Source organism: Cupressus sempervirens, chromosome 6 (genome assembly GCF_028749045.1).
Source record: "Cupressus sempervirens isolate cs-2001-9-10 chromosome 6, ASM2874904v1, whole genome shotgun sequence".
Taxonomy (NCBI): Eukaryota; Viridiplantae; Streptophyta; class Pinopsida; order Cupressales; family Cupressaceae; genus Cupressus; species Cupressus sempervirens.
Genome location: NC_143123.1, coordinates 259,661,561 through 259,680,666, shown reverse-complemented (window position 1 = coordinate 259,680,666; position 19,106 = coordinate 259,661,561). Strand labels below are relative to the sequence as shown.

At 35.6% G+C, this 19,106-nt stretch overlaps 1 protein-coding gene across 2 annotated transcripts in view; it reads left to right on the top strand.

Annotated features, from left to right (window-relative positions):
- Window positions 1–2,020: 2,020 nt before the first annotated feature.
- LOC149552230 (Terpenoid synthases superfamily protein) overlaps window positions 2,021–19,106 on the top strand; it is a 37,064-nt gene continuing 19,978 nt past the window's right edge. For both annotated transcript variants that reach the window (XM_089787751.1, XM_089787750.1), the window contains exon 1: window positions 2,021–2,215. The gene's annotated coding sequence lies outside the window, so the exon portion shown is untranslated. The remainder of the gene's footprint in view (window positions 2,216–19,106) is intronic.

Here is a 19,106-nt window from a genome sequence, read left to right as displayed (position 1 = left end):
GGACAGAGGCACCAACCTAGGGGAGATGGAGGCACTGACCTTCCAACATCCTCACAATTGACTATTCTCCTACTAAAAATTTGTTCAAAAATACGTTTTTGTTGGATTGACAACAATGTTTCTTCTAAGGATTTCCACTGCCAACCCATACTTTAGTTATCATTAGATTTGATTTTATAATTGTCGGCTTGCTACCCCCAGAGATTGGAGAGGGTATTTTTAATGTTAGCTGGTAGATAAAGACTATCTAGGGGGGAACCATCCCACGAATCTTCCCCAAACAACACAAAAATATTAACTACAAATTAAATAGATTATTATTTCACATTTTCTTGGGACTCAAGAAGAAAGTGGAGATCCTCTCTATTCTCCTGCAATATTACTAATTTTGAAATATTTTAAAAAAGCTAACCACAATTCATGAAATCTTAATGAAAAATATTTATTTTAAAAGATAAAAATATTTGTTTTAAAAGTATATATATATATATATATATATATATATATATATATATATATATATATATATATAAAACTATAACATGCATTTTAGAAAACTTGGCTAAAAATATGTAATATGGAAAGTAACCTCCACAAAAAAGAAGTAATATAAGACTAAACAAACTTAACCAATTATATATATATATATATATATATATATATATATATATATATATATATATATATATATATATATATATATATATATATATATATGTTTTTTTTCCTAAATGAACAAGTTTAATAAAATACTTTTATATAAATCAAATATATAATATAAAAAATTATATTAAACTTTCAAAATTAAACTTTATTTTATTAATAAATATACAATCTTAAAGTTTATATTATTTTGTTAAATTCATTTTTTTGGTTTAGCTTTGATCCCAAGTTCTTCCAATTAAGAGACTCACAATTTACCCATGTGTTGTAGGCTTTGCCTTCTAATGGTTTAAACTTCAAATTATATATATAATTCTTATTTCAATGTATGAAGATTACTAACAATTTTTTTTTCAAATCTTTGATTTATTTTTAATAATACAAAATTTCTTCCAATTTTTTCACTCAACATTTGCATCCATGAGTACTAGACAATACAAAATATGTAACACAAATAAATATTTTATATATTTTGAAATTATATTATAAGAATATATAGGCATTTTTTTTTAATGTGAACTTGTACATCAAACTATAGCATTCAATGCACTTTTACTTTTTATTTAAAACACCTTATTATTCAATTACTTTTTGAACTATAAAGTTCTCATATTTATTATTTTTAAAATAATTTAACACAATTTATTTATTGACAATTTGAGTAATTGTTTTGTGCTACATAGGGAGTGCAACTTCTTTATTTGTTTGTCTAGTCAAAACAATTTATTATTCAATTGCTTTTTGCAATTATAAAGTTTTCATCTATGTTATATATATATATATATATATATATATATATATATATATATATATATATTTGATGGAGGGTTCAAACTTGCGAGGCAACCTAGTGAGGCATAAAACCTGCGAGCTACCAACCAACGAAGGCCACCATATAGACTTTTTAGGAACCCAATACGGGCCCACTCGTGACTGAAACCTCTTTAGCTTAGAGCCAAGGACCTGCGAGCTAACAACCAACGAAGGCCACCACATAGACTTTTTAGGAACCCAATACGAGCCCACTCATGATTGAAACCTCTTCGACTTAGAGCCAACAACTGAGGGGCATCCATGCCGTCAAAATCACTCGGATCCCTGCCTCATCCCTTATGATGTCGAAACCTTGCACTCAACAAGACTTGATCCCTAGTGGACTCTTTGTGAGCCATTCAACTTTACCAATAGACCAAGGGCCCATTGACATCTATGTTATATTTAAAATAATTCATAAATATATATTTATTGATAAATTGAGTAGCTTTTAATTATCTTTATACATCAAACAAATTATTTTTGTAGAGACTTTAAACATTTTACTTTACATATAATTCATATTACTTTCTTCTATCTTGTGTCCTTGTTCGAGTAGAGGGGTTGCAGGCCCAAAGAGATCTGTTCGGTATTTTTATTATTTAATAGCCGGAATTCGTTGGTTAGAGAAACAGACCACCGATTAGCTCCCATTACTGATAAGTCCATAGAGGACTGCGGGCAGAAGAAGAGGGATTCTTGTTAGTCTTAGACGCGCCAGCACAGATTGAAAGAAAAGGTACGTATACGATTGAATCTCTGTTATCAGGTAGCATATTAGGAAAGTAGAAAAATAGAAATTTTTTTTGTAGTTTATTTCGTTTCCTAAATATATCTGTGTCCGTATATCATCTTGAAATATCTCTTACTATCAACATTATTAATTATGGGCTTAGACTATCAACCGTATCAAAATGTATCTAGCAATGCCATTCTGTTCAAAGATCCAGCGCCTACCTGCTAAGCCACCCTAAAAAGAAATCGCCCTCAAAATGCCTTTTTTATAATTTGTGCGTTCATATACCCTACCCCTCAAACATTCTGTACACTGGCGTTCCTTCACAATACTATTTTATCGGTTTTTAATCACCTCCTATTTAGGCGCGGATTACTTCACCTCGAGGTGCTTATTACCATAAATTGACTAATGGGATATGTCACCCGAGACCATAAGAGCCAACACTATAATTTGAAGTATATATATACGCCAGCTAAGATCATGAGTCGGGAACTATGGATATCTGCCAGCTAAGATCATGAGTCGATTTGGTATCAAATAATGTATGCTAGTTCGGGAAATAGCACAACTGATACCTTTTTCGCTTCTTTAATGTGGTGTTTTATCATCAAATCTTACAATTTTATCTTTTAAATATTTCTTCATGCTTCTAATTATGCACACACTATAGAAGCTTTTACACGATTCTTATATATGGAGATTAGTATTTCAGGGTACATAAGGAAAAAAAACCTTTTGGTAGAACTTGAGACTATCTCCCACCCGTTAGGTGTTAGGTGTATGTTGTCAGGCATAGCACAATGATGCGCCCAATGTGTATAAGAAACATCCTTCTTTGTTTTCACACATTACTGTAGTATATGAATTTAATGGCAGAATGCTTGCAGAAATGGGCTTTGGGCCTAAAGAATAATTTTGTTTTGTTTCCATGGAATTGATAACTAGGTTAAAACTTGGGAAGACTTAGTGTGCTCTGTTCACAGTATAACAGATGCATTCTGCCTAACGCATCAGCTTTTTTTTCAACCAGTTTTCAGAGGCAACTGTATTATGAAATAGACAGGACTTTTGCTTCCTGAGCTAGACTGGGGGTTTTCTTCCCCGTTCTTTTTCCATTACCTACACATCGAATGGGAAAACACAATAATGTAATATAAAAAATTTAATGAAATATTGGCAAAATCCTTTTACCGATAAAAAAATGATTTAGGACCATCCAAAATGGAACATCACACTGACAGAGAATGCAGGCCATCACACAAGCATTGTAAAGTTCTTCTGATATTAATATAGGAAGCTACCACCTCAGGTAGCACTTACCCTGAATAAATAGATAAATAAACAAAACCAATAGCTTTTCCTCGTTAAAGAGTTGCAAATAATAGACAGCATGAAAAATCCATGATGGGTTCTCAAGAAAAATGAGAATCCAGAAACAACAATTTAAACTAAGAACGCAATAATTTGAAAACTGGTTGAAAGAAAAACTGATGATGGTCCTAAATCTTGCCCTAAAATCATAACTTCAATTAATTAAAAAATGCAATACAGTTAGAATTATAAATTTACCAATAAATTTTCTTCATCAAGATTAATCCTGGTTCAGATCCTGCAGTCATGTTAGGTAACTCTTGAAATATAATTTGTAAGACCAATTCTTTCTATTAGGATTAGGGATTTAACGACAAATATAAATGTATATATATCAATAATCGTCTTGATCTATTTAGATAAATCATGCAATATGTTAGAAGTTTAGAAACCAAAGTTTCATGATCAATCATAGTAGGGTTTAGAGAGGAAAAATTACAATGTAAGAACCCCATCCGTTTCTAACTTTACCACTCTGTTACTCCTTGCGACTTCGCTCTTAAATCTTCAATTTATTTGTCATGGGCATTTGTCAAACAGTTGCCATGGAACCTCTATCTTGCTGTCCTTTGTTTTCAGATTGTTTTTACTTGCTTGAAAGGGTTTTATATGAAGTTTAAATGCCTGGAAATGATTACTAAGATATCTAGGCATAGCACTAAGATACAAATGCAATCCTTTTAAACCTTTTGAATGCATACATACAATTTCTGCATGTAAAATGTGCATCTACAGCCAAGGGACATTTTCATGAACACTTGGCACGAGAACTAATATGCTGATTAACAGAAGTATTTATATGAACATTATATTGAACATTTGGTGTGCAACTTATTCCCTCTTGACTGGTTCAAGCAATCTACAATGTAAGATATTTGCAAGATTGACAGTTAACAAAAGTTATGACAAAACCTTGTAATCAGTGTGACTATCATTTCTTTTCACCTCTGCATTCATTGTAATGACTCCACACAAGCATTAATATTTCTTAACTCATACGCTGGATGATTTTGGAGCCCAAACGATGATAAATGACTCCTTATAGCTAAATGCCACTCTTTGAGAACCCATGTGAGGACCAAAGGAAGCTGCGGCTTATGTATTTCTGGTATGAAAGCCTCTAATATGGGTGATTTCTGCTCTATAAGCCACGCCCCCAATGCTGGCATCATCAAACAATATCTACAATTCATCTTCACAAAATTCTGAAACTATTATTCTCTAAACTCAGTTCTATAATGGTTTCTGATTGAAACCATTCTTCAATTTCAAATTCACTGGTTATCTGCAACCAATTCAAAACCAATTCTCCAGGTTCTTGAATTTTGAAGTCCTTGGTTTCAAACACAACACACAAAAACCAGAAATGCACATATCATGAATGACATTCTTTTGGCATATATGTTTTCCAAATGCAAATCGACCAGAGGCTTCAAGCTCACACCTCACATAACTTAAAAGGTCATACTTTGATTGCATTCAAAATTATAATATTTAATCCATCCTTTCTCATAATTTGGTGCCAACTCTTATAATACAATTAATAAAATTTTATGATGCTTTTTTAATGTCTCATGTTGATTGAGGAAAATCAATAATAGGCCCCCATAATATACCATACATTCAATGTACCTTTTAAGTCAATTGGCCCCTTTTAATTAATAACCCTAATATAACTTTTTAATAACTTTGTCATTAATAAAGCAACTTTATTTATGATAAATAATAACCATGTGCTCAGTAAAAATCACTACACTAGGACAATTGATTAAAGAGTCAATCACACTGTGCAAACTGAAAATCTAGGTGCCCAACCAAATATGGCAACTCCCTGACTTACTATAAGTTCCTGAAAATGAGATATTGACACCAACCAATCTATGTATTGCCTCCAAATTGTCTAGGTGCCCTGCTAAGAATAGTAACTTTGACTTTCCTGAAATAGAAACTTACTATTAATAGTAGGTGTGCCATTTGAATCAAATGAAGAGCAAATCTAAACATCCTTGACCTCTGGAGTGGGAAAATGGCCTTTGCCAACTGAGACCCTCTATCTATCGGATTAGCCTATCAGAATAAAAACTTAAGACTAATCTCACAAACTTTGATGCTCATGAAAAAGGGGACATTATAGTCCGCCCTTTCTGAAATAGCTTGTCCCCAAGAAATCTTAGGAGCAAAAAGCACATCAGTCCAATACGATCCCAACGGTAGAATTGTGTAATGTCCCTGTGATCGCCAACTACCTCTTGTAACACTAACACTAGAATAAGTGACAAAACCTGCCAAAATGAATCAGATTCGATTGTAGATGTTGCACGAGTGAATATCTCACACACAAGCAACTCAAAAGGCTGACAAAGCTTGCGTCCCAAAATTGTGCAAGGTGAGCTATCATACACATTATCTGACATTTGCTCTGCTAAATTGTGCATCTCAAAGAGATCATGCACATGAGGATCAAAGAAAAATAATAGGCACCCCTAATTGTGTAACCTCTTGGAAACTCCTCAGTGAGCTCTGTTTGACATCCCGATGCATTGGAAGTATCCCACACTTTGAATAGAAGCCTGCCAAGAAGAACAAACTCCGACTTCTGCGGCTTATCTCTGATCTCAACTTCACCATGCCCAAAGTGGTGAGGCCAACCAATGAAACCCACTTGGATAATAGTTCTAGCCCTGTTGTCCCTCGGGTTTGAAAGGACATAGAACTCATATTCATCCACTGCGGAGATGAGAACAGTTGAAGGTGTTTGTAACACAAGCACTATCTCCATCCTCTGATGGGCTCCATGGATGTACTGACTTTGCAAGTAATTCAACTTGCAATCACTAATCCCATCTATTGTAGATGACAAATACGCATCCCACAAAGGATGGTACAATCTTAGAACCAATCCACACTGATGCATCATCAAATCCTTTGCATGTGGATCAGTAAAGTAGTGATGAGTACTCCTCCTTTTGCAGTTACGATAAAAATCTCCCACCTCGCACAAGCGCCGAGTGTCATAGCTCTAAATGAAACCTATGTCATCCGACTCATCACTAACATTACCAACGATGGATGTAACCATAGAAGGTAACACAACATGAGGTTCTCTGCTCTCAACAGATGCACTTAGCCCAACTATATCATTTACTCCTGTAACTGTAATAAGTGTGGTGATATCCTCAACTTGCTCACAACCATAACCAGTGGACATAGGAACAACCCCAATTGTTGCAATAGGAGACAGAATTGTGTTTGCATATGGTGAAAATTGTGCCAACGTCAACTTTACGGAAAGCTCTTTTAGACTTGGCATGCTAGTGCTGTCATTGATTGACATTAATGTCAAATGTCCATCCTGACACTCTGGTAGTATCAGTTGGTTGTTGATAGACTTTGGAGTTCTGAAATATCTGTTGACTGTCTGTGTCAGTATTATGGCGGAATTTTTTGGTTATGTATAAGGATGGTTCAGAATACAAACATCTCATACTTCTTGGTACATCTGGATCCGTGTACCAGATTCTAATCATTGTTCACTTATCAATACACTTGTTCAGTTAGTTGATTCCTGGTGATAGTTGTGGCTATGATGCATGCATTCAAATACCCTCAATATCTAGGCAATTGTACAGATCATTAGATATGGTTTGGTGTATTGGATGTGACAGATTGTGGTCCCTGGGTTCATCGGTTGTATTTTAGTCTTGGTTGTGGCATTCTTGTAGTGTTGACAGTTGTGATAAATATTGTCATATTTTAAGCATGACCTATAATTCATAATATAACATGGTGGTTTTGTAATTCTAGATTTAGGTCTCATGCTTGAAATTAAATATAATATTAGAACTGGTGGATTGGTGTCATCACACGTTTTTTATGGAGTTGACATATGTATACTTGGATATCGATATAAATAAAGGACTCTTTGTATCCAAGGCAAGTCCTAAACAGTGAGTTGTGGGTTGCGAGTTGTGGTTGTCGCAATGTGTGTGGTGAATGTGACTAAGTGTGAACTTACTCAGTAAGGTTGCAAGGTGTAGACAATAGTAGACTATGTTGTAGAGGTTCAACAACTATATTCTGTGGTGGTTCTAGTTTCATCATTCTTCTGCTTTCTATAAGCCTATTGGCAGTGAGCCTTATTATATTTCTGGTGCATAGCCACCCTGGCAGTGAAGTTTGCAGTACCCCTTGTTGCAATGAGCATTTTTAGCAGTTAGCCCTTCTTGTCAAATTTACCTTAACCGGTGTCACCTTGACAGGTGCTTTCAATACATGAGAATTAGCTCCTCCATGATCTTTTCCAAATTTTTCATGTAAATTTTGGTGTTGATTTTATTGGTGTTTCTGTGCTTTCATGCTTATCTTTGTTATGGTGATTTATTGTGCTTTAACTAACAGATCTTAAGTATCGGTTAATGGTTGTTAAGTATTTACAGAGAGCTGAAAACATTTCATAAGTGTGTGGGAATAACTGGTTCGCCCCCCCACCCCCTTCCCCCTTAGTTATTTGTCCTGTTAAATAATTGGTATTAGAGCCTGGTCCCTTGGTGATAGAGCTTAACCACTTGTGGGAGATCTTTTATTTTTGAATAGATGGAAGGATAATACTTCTGGGATGAGGATTGGAAGATCATGGTAAGTGATATAGAGAGTACTGAATCTGAAATGAAGAGCTCAAGGAGAACCTAAAAGAGGTAAACGAGATCAGAAAATTCAAAGCAAGACACAAAGAAGCAAGTCACGACTTGAAGGAATCAAAGGAAAGGCTGAACTAGAACACAAACTTTGAAGTTTGAAGAAATCAGAGAGTAGAGTTGTATATTTGGCTCCAGAACTTGAAGACTTAAAAGAAATTATGGACATTGATGAAAAACCTGAGAAGACAATTGATTTCAAGGCTGAGGTAAGAAACAATCTAGTTAATGATTGGTTAGCTTGTTATGAACTGGAAGTGGCTATGGAGGAATGGAAACAAATCGAAGATAAACTCAAGGAAATAATTAGAATTTTTTTTGAACAAAATGAATGTTTGAAAGGAGAATTGGAGAAATTGAAGGCAAGAGTGTGTGAAAGCAGTGCTATCCTAGACCAGTTACAAATCAAGCAAAAGAATCACAAGGATAAATAATGCTTAGAATGTATTGGTGAATGCACAGATTAGAATAATCAAGGCAAAGAAAAGGTAATTGGAAATGATACAGATGATGGAGTGACAAGTGAGGTCTGAAAACAAAATACATCTTTCATGAATTCTCTCATAAGACAATCGAATGCTCAAAACTGTTTCTCTTTCAATGGTTGTTACATATCTAAGAATTCTGGTCATAATGTAAGTTGATTGCAAAATGAGGAAAGTTCAGGAGATCCAGTGCATTAATTGTCATAACGTTGCTCATAAAGTGAAGGAGTTCAAAAGTCAAAATTTAAACAAATTGGAAAGGAAGGCAATGGTTAACGTTTTTTCATGGAATCTGTTATATGTGTCATAACTTTGGTCAGTGCAGAACAAAGTATCTATCGGTAAGATTCGAGAAGAGGAATGTGAAATGCTTTAGATGTGGACAGGCTAGACAATATGCTAAAACTTGCAATTCTAAGATTGTATTGGTAGCCAATGAAAGTTTCACTCAAGATGTGGAAAATGATGAAACACAAAAGATGAAAATAGAATGGAGGAAGAGGACTGATAGTGAGCGAATTTTGGTGCACCAGCTCTATTGACAACTGAGGTTGGTGCTTTGGCTAATGGGGAGCATGATTCAACTCAAAATCTACACCTCCTCTGTATTACGATAATAGATAAGTTTTTATTATTAGTTAATGGTTATCTATTTGTAATCTATTGTAAATATTAGAATGTTTCTAATATTTAGTTAGTTTGTAGATAATTGTTAGTTTTCTTTTAGCTAGAATAGAAAGTTTCTATTGTTCATGATCGTTTAAGGAAACATCATTTCTTTCTTTTGTATATTTAGACCTCTTGGTCTTTGTTAATAACAAGTAAGTATTTTACCAATTACATTGTAATATGGTATCAGAGCATGGTTGAATTTTTTCGAAAATAAAAATTCTTATTGAAATTTTCAAATATTATTTTCAAAATTATTATTTTTCCTTGTTGTTACCTGCTCCAAAATTCCTAGATTTGACTAGGGTTTCTGAGAACAGTATTTGCGAATTTGTCTACTCAAGTCACAATTTTTGTTGGCATTTTTTCTGCAAATTGTGATTTGCAAAGTCGTGATTTCTTGGGCTGGAATAAAAACTTTTTTGGTCGGTTTTTTCCTCCAATTTTCTGTTTTGCCTGCGTCTGCAACAACCTTCATTAAGCGCCATTTTTCTTGGGAGTTTGGTTTAACAACAACTCTTGACTATTTGGAGGTTTATGGTGACGTTTTTGGCAGTGTTTTTTGCCTCATTCGCGTATCTATAAACTGCAAAATCTGCCGTTTTTTGAGTTAAATCCCTTGCCTACAATGAGTCTCTGCAAGGAAGCTCCGTTTTTTGGAAATATTGGTTGTTCTTCTTTGTCTGCAAACTCCCTTTTTTTGCAACTTCTTCATTTAATGGCTGCTGGGCAGGGTTTTGCTTGAAACCCTAAATTTTGAGCACAAATTTTTTTTTTCTGATTATAGATTCTTGATGGCTTTTTTTTTTTGGGTGCCTCTATTTTTGTGCCTTGATTTTCGAGCCAACAGATCCAAAAATCAATAACATATTCTTTCGGGGTTTATTGAGCTCTCTTCTGGGTACCCCTTCAAAATTGTTGGGTCTTCTATTTTTTGCCTCGAAGAACGTGCCTCCATAGATTTTTGCGCTTTTTCATTGAAAAACGTGTTATGGCATCTTTGACTAGTATTCTACTCGAGAGCAATTCAAATTTCAATGGTTCGAATTATGGCACTAGTAAGTAGCGAATAATAACAAATTTTGAATATCAGAATACTGATCAGATTGTTCTGGTTGTTCTGGGTGTTACACAACATCCGACTACCCTTGGTATTGATCAGGATACATGGGATCTGAATAATTGGGAGGCGGTGATGCTTCTCAAATAACCTGTAGCTGATTATCAGCTCTCTTAGATTCCATCCGCAAGACAACTGCCAAGATATGGACACATCTCAAAAATCTTCATGACACTTTTGACAAAAGCAAAGCTTTCTTCTTGAAGAACATTGTGGTTATCACTCTCCGAAGTTTACCAAGTCCTACGAGCATTTTATTGAGACTCAACATCACGTCTTCTGGTGTTGATCTGAAGTTCACCGATCTTTGCACACTTCTGCTTCAACAAGATCAGTGGAAACAACATTTCGATTGCAGTTCCAACTCCACCTCCATAGAGCAAGCCTTTGCTGCCAAATCCTTTTAGAAGGATAAAGGCAAGTCTCAACAATCTTCTCAGTAGAAGTCCTCTGCTCCAGCTTCAGAAGGCTCCTAGAAGAATAATATTGAAATCAACTATTGCCACAAGATTGGTCACATGAAGGTTGAATGTTGGAAATGCTTAGCTGCCCAATCTGAGCAATTAGGTTTGCAACCCAAAGCAAACAGTGTAGAGCACACTAAGCAGATGAAATCTACCTATATGCCTTCATGGCTAGAAGAGCTGCAGATTATGTGAAGTCGTTTGCCTGGGACATTGATTCATGTGCCCCTCGTCATTTTACCCACCACAGAGATCAGTTCATTGACTACCAGCCTTACTCAGATTCTGTTATTTTTGGTGGCGGAGAAGAGTACACCGTTGTCAATAAAGACATAATTTAGATTCAGTCTGTTGGGAGGAATCTCATTTTCCTTGATGTGTACTATGTTACAAGGATGGAACTAGATCTACTCTCAGTCAGTCTGTTACTGCGACATTCTCCATAGTTGGATGTCACCTTCAGTTTACATCAGTGTACCATCACTGATAGGGCGGCTTAGTCAATTGTTGTAGTGTGTCTTGAGGATTATGGTCGTTGGATTCCGGTGATTCTCGAGACTTAGCTATGGCTGCTCGGCAGTCTTCCATTAGCACACTTTGGCATCAGTGGTATGGGCACTTAAGTGTGCATTATATCTCTCAGCTTGCCTGGGAAGAGCTTATCTCCGGTTTGTTAGAGATTCAGACTCAGCAACTTGGAGTTTGTCATACATGCCAGGCTGGGAAGCAACATCGCATACCTTTCACCAATGGTGATTTATGGTGAGCTTCTCAGGTACTTCAGCTTGTTCATGTTGATATCTGCAGTCCTATGATCACTCATGTTCTTGGGTCTAGGTATTTTTTGTTATTTGTTGATGATTTCAGTAGAAAATTGTGGGTGTATTTTCTTAAAAAGAAATCAGATGCATTTCCTATATTTCAAAAATTTAAACCTTTAGTTGAAAAAGAGTTTGGGGAATGTATTATTACTCTTAGATTAGACAATGGGAGGAATTTTGTTCTAATGAATTCTCTAGCTTCTTGGATACTCATGGCATCAAACGCCAATAAAGCACACCGCACACACCACAACAAAACAGTGTAGTTGAACGTTGGAACAGAACAATCACCGAGATGGCTCGATCCAAGCTTGAGCACAAACATGTTTCGAAGAAGTTCTGGGCAGAAGCAGTTAACACTGCAATTTATCTTTTGAATTGGTTACCCACAGTGGCGGTCAAAGGTAAGACTTCGGAAGAGGCCTAATCAGGTCGCAAGCCTAGAATCAGTCACCTGAAGGTTTTTGTCTACCTTGCTTTTGTTTGGATCCCTAATGTGTTTTACACCAAGTTGGATGCTAAGAGTTAGAAACTCATGCTTGTTGGATATAGTAGTCTTCATAAAGCCTACCGCTTGATCAACAGTGAGACATCTCGTCTCTTCAATAGTCGTGATGTAGTCTTTGATGAGCAATGAGGACCATTCTTGCTTGTTTCTTGTGCTCTTGATCCAACAAACCAGCCTATGAAGATTAATGATTTAAGAGTTAGGCTTCCATTAGGTCCACTTGATGGGAGGGCTCCAGTAGCTCCTGTGGTTCCAGTTATACCAGTGATCCCTGTACAGATTGATGCAGCCTAAGTTTTAGTCTCCAATTTTTTATTTTTTTCCCTTAGTTACAACATTTATGTTATGTCTATTGATCACTTACAGTGGTATATTTTTAGGCTTCTCAAATCATCACAAGCATCTGAATTGATGCAAGCAAGAACATGTTGATAATAGGTTCAATGTGTTGATTGAAATTACACCTTCTTACAACAATAACTTGGAATGTCCACAAAGAAATCAAAGACCTGTATAAGCATGGTTAACAGCAAGACAGTTCCATAACCCTTTTTAGAAAGTGGCAAATTGGAAAACCAATCTCAGCTACCAATGGATATTCATAAAAAGTCCATTCATAACTTCAGTGTTGCAGGTGATATTAGGAGTCAAGTCTGAATATAAAGTGATATAGTTTTGAGAAGTTGGGGAGTTTTTTGCAACTTGTGTTAAACATTGATAGACAATGAATATAAAAGGGGATAAAAGTAAAGGCACTTATTGAGCATCACCTAGATTTAGTGAGTGCTAAGTGTTCCATTTATTCTCATGAGAGATGGATTCACGTTGAATCACTACTCATGAAACATGGGTCAATGAGTTTGACTCAAAATCACACAGTTGAATCCTGTTAGCAATATCACAATTTGACTTGCTGTGGAAATTATCTCCTACTTCTCAAAAAATAACTGTGTCAAGATACCATCCAAGTAAAGTGAATTCTGAAGTGTATTCAGTTAACAACAAAACTTAAAACTGTGAACCAATGCTATTAAATGGTTGTTTAGTATATCTTAGAATTCATCACTTTCATTGAAACTCATGTCAAGATTTAGAGGATCTCTCTACTAAATTGAGTCATCTGTCATCACTGATGGAGGTGAATCTGTCTGATTGTGAAGAACTCAAGAGGACACTAGTTGACAATTTTGAGAAGTAAAACATGTAAATTTTGTGATGGTTTCCTTGTGCAAAAGGAATTCAATGGAAGGGGTTGGAGATTGCAGACACGATTATCACCAAATTCACAAATCCCAAACGCATGAACTCATGCTATTTGATTCCATACGACAAAACCTACAACCAAATCGCATAGATAGTAGCATTGATGGCAAGACTTCATGCGGCAATATCTTTGGTAAAGGATTCATGAAATTCAAAAGACAACATTCAAATATAAGAAGAGTTTCTATTGTGCAGAGAGGCCAAGTAAATGTGGTGTCGTCAGGTCTCTCAATGTAAACATGCCATCAGATACACCGTTAGAGTCCGGAGCACATAAAACTCAATCATGTCGTGAAGAACAAAATTTCTATGCTAAAAGGATGAGACAGAAGAATTATCAGCTTTAGAATCAATTAAACTTATTTTTGAAGTGCAACGATGAAGATTTGAGGAGCGGAATGTCAGGAGGAGGAAGTGCATCGCAGTCAGATATAGAACAATGCGCATTTACAAGATAAGTAGGAGATAATTTCCACAGCAAGTTAAATTGTGATATTGCTATCAGGATTCAACTGTGTGATTTTGAGTCAAACTCATTGATCCATGTTTCATGAGTAGTGATTCAACATGAATCCATCTCTCATGAGAATAAATGGAACACTTAGCACTCATTGGATCTAGGTGATGCTCACAGGGGTGATGCTCCCAGTGCTTCACCCCTGTGAGCATCACCTAGATCCAATGAGTGCTAAGTGTTCCATTTATTCTCATGAGAGATGGATTCATGTTGAATCACTACTCATGAAATATGGGTCAAGGAGTTTCCTGGTGCTTCACCCTTGTGAGCATCACCTAGATCCAATGAGTGCTAAGTGTTCCATTTATTCTCATGAGAGATGGATTCATGTTGAATCACTACTCATGAAACATGGGTCAATGAGTTTGACTCAAAATCACACAATTGAATCCTGATAGCAATATCACAATTTACAAGATAGTATTATTACCATGTGTATAATAATAATATGACGGATCTTATATTATTGTCACCACTATCGAAGCCTTGCAACGAATACCTTCAGGATGATTGCACAGAACATGGCAAATGGTTGGAAGGATATATAGAAGATTCAATGTGTCAACAATTGCCAAAAATAGTCATGTACATACATGGGTCATAATTTTAAGTTTGCTGAGATTGACGTTGGGCAAATATTGATCAAAAGTCTACCTTCGAAAGGCTTGTGAGAAATTAAATGTTTGTATATGGTGCGGTTAAAAAGATGCGAGTAAAACTCAAGTTTGAGATGTGGTTAAGAGGAACTAAAATGAAAAGGTGTGATTAATTATAAAGTGTCATATAATTTTAAGATATATGACTCTTGATTTGAGAGGTCACATTTTTCAAATAGGAGATATATATATATATAGAAATAAAAATGAAAGAGAAAAAGAAGACATTTGAAAAAGATATTCAAACAAACAATTATAAGATGTAATTTAGATATTTGTTCGGAGGAACGAGAAGCATAAATATGGCTCTGTAATAGAAAATCATTTATTTTATTTTAATAATAAAATAAAATGTCCTTTGTTTATTTTTAAATGGCGTGGAGATTGAAACTACAGATGATTTGTCCTTTATAATTATTTTTTGAATTCTGTATACAATTTAAATATTAGGTAAGTGGACACGTTCATTTAGCATCTTGAATGTGATCATCATAGATATAGTGAAATATCAATTTTTTCCGTATCTGTGTCCAGTTTGTCTCCCTACCGGAGGAGTTAAATTTCAATCTAGAGTAATTTAAGATTGCATAGATATTTGATCTATCGCATCTTGATTATTTAATTGTTGATAGTATAAGTGCATAGAATTTTATAAAGTTGTACGTGAAAATCTTCATTGTAGCTAACTCTATTGCCTAGATAAGCAAAGCACTAATCTTTTTATTATTGAAGTCAGAAATTTTATACTTCCCTTCCTACAAGCATCAAATTCATCATTGACAAACATTATACAAAACATCCAATTATTTTGAACACTCAGCATTCAATTTCGTTTTAATTGAGTTCAAGGACTTTGCCAACTGAAGAACTCTTCAAAGCTTAAATTTGCTTTAGAAAAGCTTTAAACCAAGTGATTAGGTTTGAGAAGGTTTACCCGCCTAGGTGTAGCGAAGCCTGAAGTGTAGGGGAATCAAGGCGATTCTCGTTTGTTGGCCAGAACTGATTGCAGAATCCTATCAGAGAAGTGGCAGGCTCTTGGATTTCCAATTTGTGGTTTTGGGAACCAACACAGACACCTCTAGCTTCTTCTGTAGGATCACCCAGATTTATAGATGCTTCATTTGAGTTTGATCCATATTCTTCAAATGAGGAACTTGATCATAGAGCATCTCTTGATACTAATGTTGGTCATTGTCCTCTTCGGCCTAAGTGGTGGGCTAAGACACTTGCTGATCTTCGTGATGATGAGCTCATTGATAGGATAATTGCTCAGAAAAAGAGCAAACCTATAGAATCTGTTAACTTTTCTCTCATGGCCAACACTCATAGTGTGTTTGAACGTGAAACATATTCCGAGGCTAAAGGAATTCCAGAGCGGAACAGGCCATGACATCTGAACACCAAAGCCTGCTGAAGAATAACACTTGAGTCCTTTCTAATCTTCCACTAGGGAAGAAACCCATTGGTTGCAAATGGGTTTACAAGATCAAATACAAATTTGATGGTACTTTGGATAAGTACAAAGCTCATTTAGTTGCGAAGGGCTTTTCTCAGCATTAGGGCATTGGTTATGAGGAGACCTTTGCTCCTGTTGCAAAGATGAGCACAATTATATTAGTCCTAGCCATGGCAACACAGTTTGGCTGGAAGATCCATCAGATGGACACCAAGAGTTCTTTCCTGTATGGTGATCTCTTTGAAGAGGTCTACATGATGCAACCTCCTGGTTTCAAGGTTGTGGGTAAAGAACATCAGGTTCTCAAATTGGTAAAAGCTCTTTATGGTTTGAAGTAGGCCCCTAGGGCATGGTATATAAAAATTGATAAGTACCTCAGTGATCAAGGCTTTTAGAGTAGTTCTTTAGACTCAATTTTGTACATCGAGACTATTGATAGTGACATCATCCTTCTGGTTATTTATGTGGATGATTTGATCATAACTGGCATTTCGACATCTTCGATTCAAGGAATGAAACAAAATTAATGCCAGTCTTTTGATATGATTGACCTTGGGCTCATGCATTATTGCCTAGGTGTTGAGGTTTGGCAACAGTCTTTTGATATAGTTAGCTTAGTCGAAATATGCTAGGGCTCTATAAGACAAATTCTGTATGTAGTATTGCAAGCGTGTATCTACATCCATGAAGAAAGGTCTCAAGTTATCAACCAAGTCTGATTCTCCTTCCGTTGATGACACTACCTACAGGAAACTAGTAGGCAACCTCATCTGCCTCTCTGCTCTAGGCCAGCTTCATAGTCAATTATATCTCACGCTTTATGACAGCTCCCAAGGTTGATCATTGGATGGCAGCAAAGCATTTGCTTCGTTATGTGAAGGACACTTCAGATTATGGACTTCTTTATTCTCGAAGTTCTAATCCTAGATTTAGTGGGTTCATAGGTTCAGATTGGGTAGGCTTTGTTGACGATAAAAAGTCAACTTCTAGATTTGTGTTCGGTTTGGATCAGGTGCCGTCATATGGGCCAGTAATAAGCAACAATCAATTTCTCTCTCTGCCTACAGAGGCTGAATGTAGAGGGATTGTTAAGGCAGGATGTGGAGCTATTTGGCTTTGTCGGATGCTTGGGGATATGTAGATGTCACCAGTAGAACTGACCACTTTGTTTGTTGATAACGAAGGCGTTATCAAGTTAGCACGAAATCCAGTCTTCCATGATCGAACAAGCATGTAGATGTTCACTGTTACTACATATGACAACTAGTTGAAGACGAGACAATAGACTTGTAGTATGTTCCTACCACGGATCAGACTGCAGACATTCTCACCAATCCTCTTGGTCTTGATAAGTTTGTCAAATTTAGAAGACAACTTGATGGTGTGAATAGATTAACGATTAAGGAAGGGTATTATGATAATAGATAAGCTTTTATTATTAGTTATTGGTTATCTATTTGTAATCTTTTATAAATATTAGAATGTTTCTAATATTTAGGTGGTTTGTAGATAACTGTTAGTTTTCTTTTATCTAGAATAAAAAGTTTCTATTCTTTACGATCGTTTCTTAAGAAAACACCATTTCTTTCTTTTGTATATATAGACCTCTCAGTCTCTATTAATAACAAGCAAGTATTTTACCAATTAAATTATAATACTCTACCCAAAAGAGGCACTAGTTGCAACTAGTTTGTTACCAACAAATAAGTTAAGATATTAATGATGAAAAGATGTTTTATGGGTTTTTGATACACAAAGTACGCAAATGACATCAACTGTAATCAATTCAAGTAGGATTTGTAGTCATGGTCATATTTGGTCTTTAAAAGGCAATTTTTCAAATCACTTGGTATTGTAGCATGAAAATATTTTGTATTTGGAGTTGTTGCAGGCTACTCGAATGAGAGAAATTCATGAAGTTTCATGGTGTCAAAATCAACAACTCGTGTTAGTACAATGAAGAAGGTGAAGAAAGACATTGAGCTGAAAGAAATAAGTTAAAAGCGCATAAAGGATTTAGAGTTTGGTTTGCTAGAGGATGATGTGAAGAAAGTGAGAGAGCGCTAGTGCTTGATATTAGGGGAGAACTTGTGGCGTGGTGACACAAAGTTTGTCCTACTCTTGCTAAAGAGATTTCAGGGAGAAACATTGTTATTGGATAGACCTTGTGCCATAATGGAGGAAATAATCGAAGAAATTACTGGTTTGTGTAGTGATGGGGAAGTTTTTGCGAAAAATTTGTTAGTTATGAAGAGATGAAGGCCCTACTGGTGATCAGAAGGGATCAATGTGCATTTATAATCTACATAATTGAAGATCCTATGACATGTCTTACAAGATTTACTTCCGTAATTGTGAAGGTTCTACTTCAGTTGTAGCTTTGTACTTAACATGTTGCAGGAGAATGTGAAAATGGACTTGTGTAAGATGTTAGATAATTTGTTGTTGAATGTGAAGATGTCTATCAAGGATTGTTATGGTTTTAGTTTTGGTTCATTGGCTATGTGTCTGGTATTTTATTTCATTGGAATGTTATGTTGAGCACCAACATTCTTATCGGTAGGTAGATTTACAAATATTTGGAAGGACTAGAAAATAAAACATATGCCCACAAGGCATACTTTCTGTGTCTCTTTAGGAGAAACTCAGTTCTGGTTCGTTGTTTATCAGCTTTGTGCCAGTAAGTCAGCTTGATGTTGGTTCCTTTTTAGAACAAAGGCGATTGGAGGTGGTCATTAGTGTTTCACCTTTTGAACCTAAGAGGATGAAGTTGAGCGAGAAAGGGAAGGAAACTATCACAGTTTTAGTGTTTAAGAGTGAAGGCGATGTTGCTGAGATGAAAAAACGAAGGAGAAAATGGATTTGAG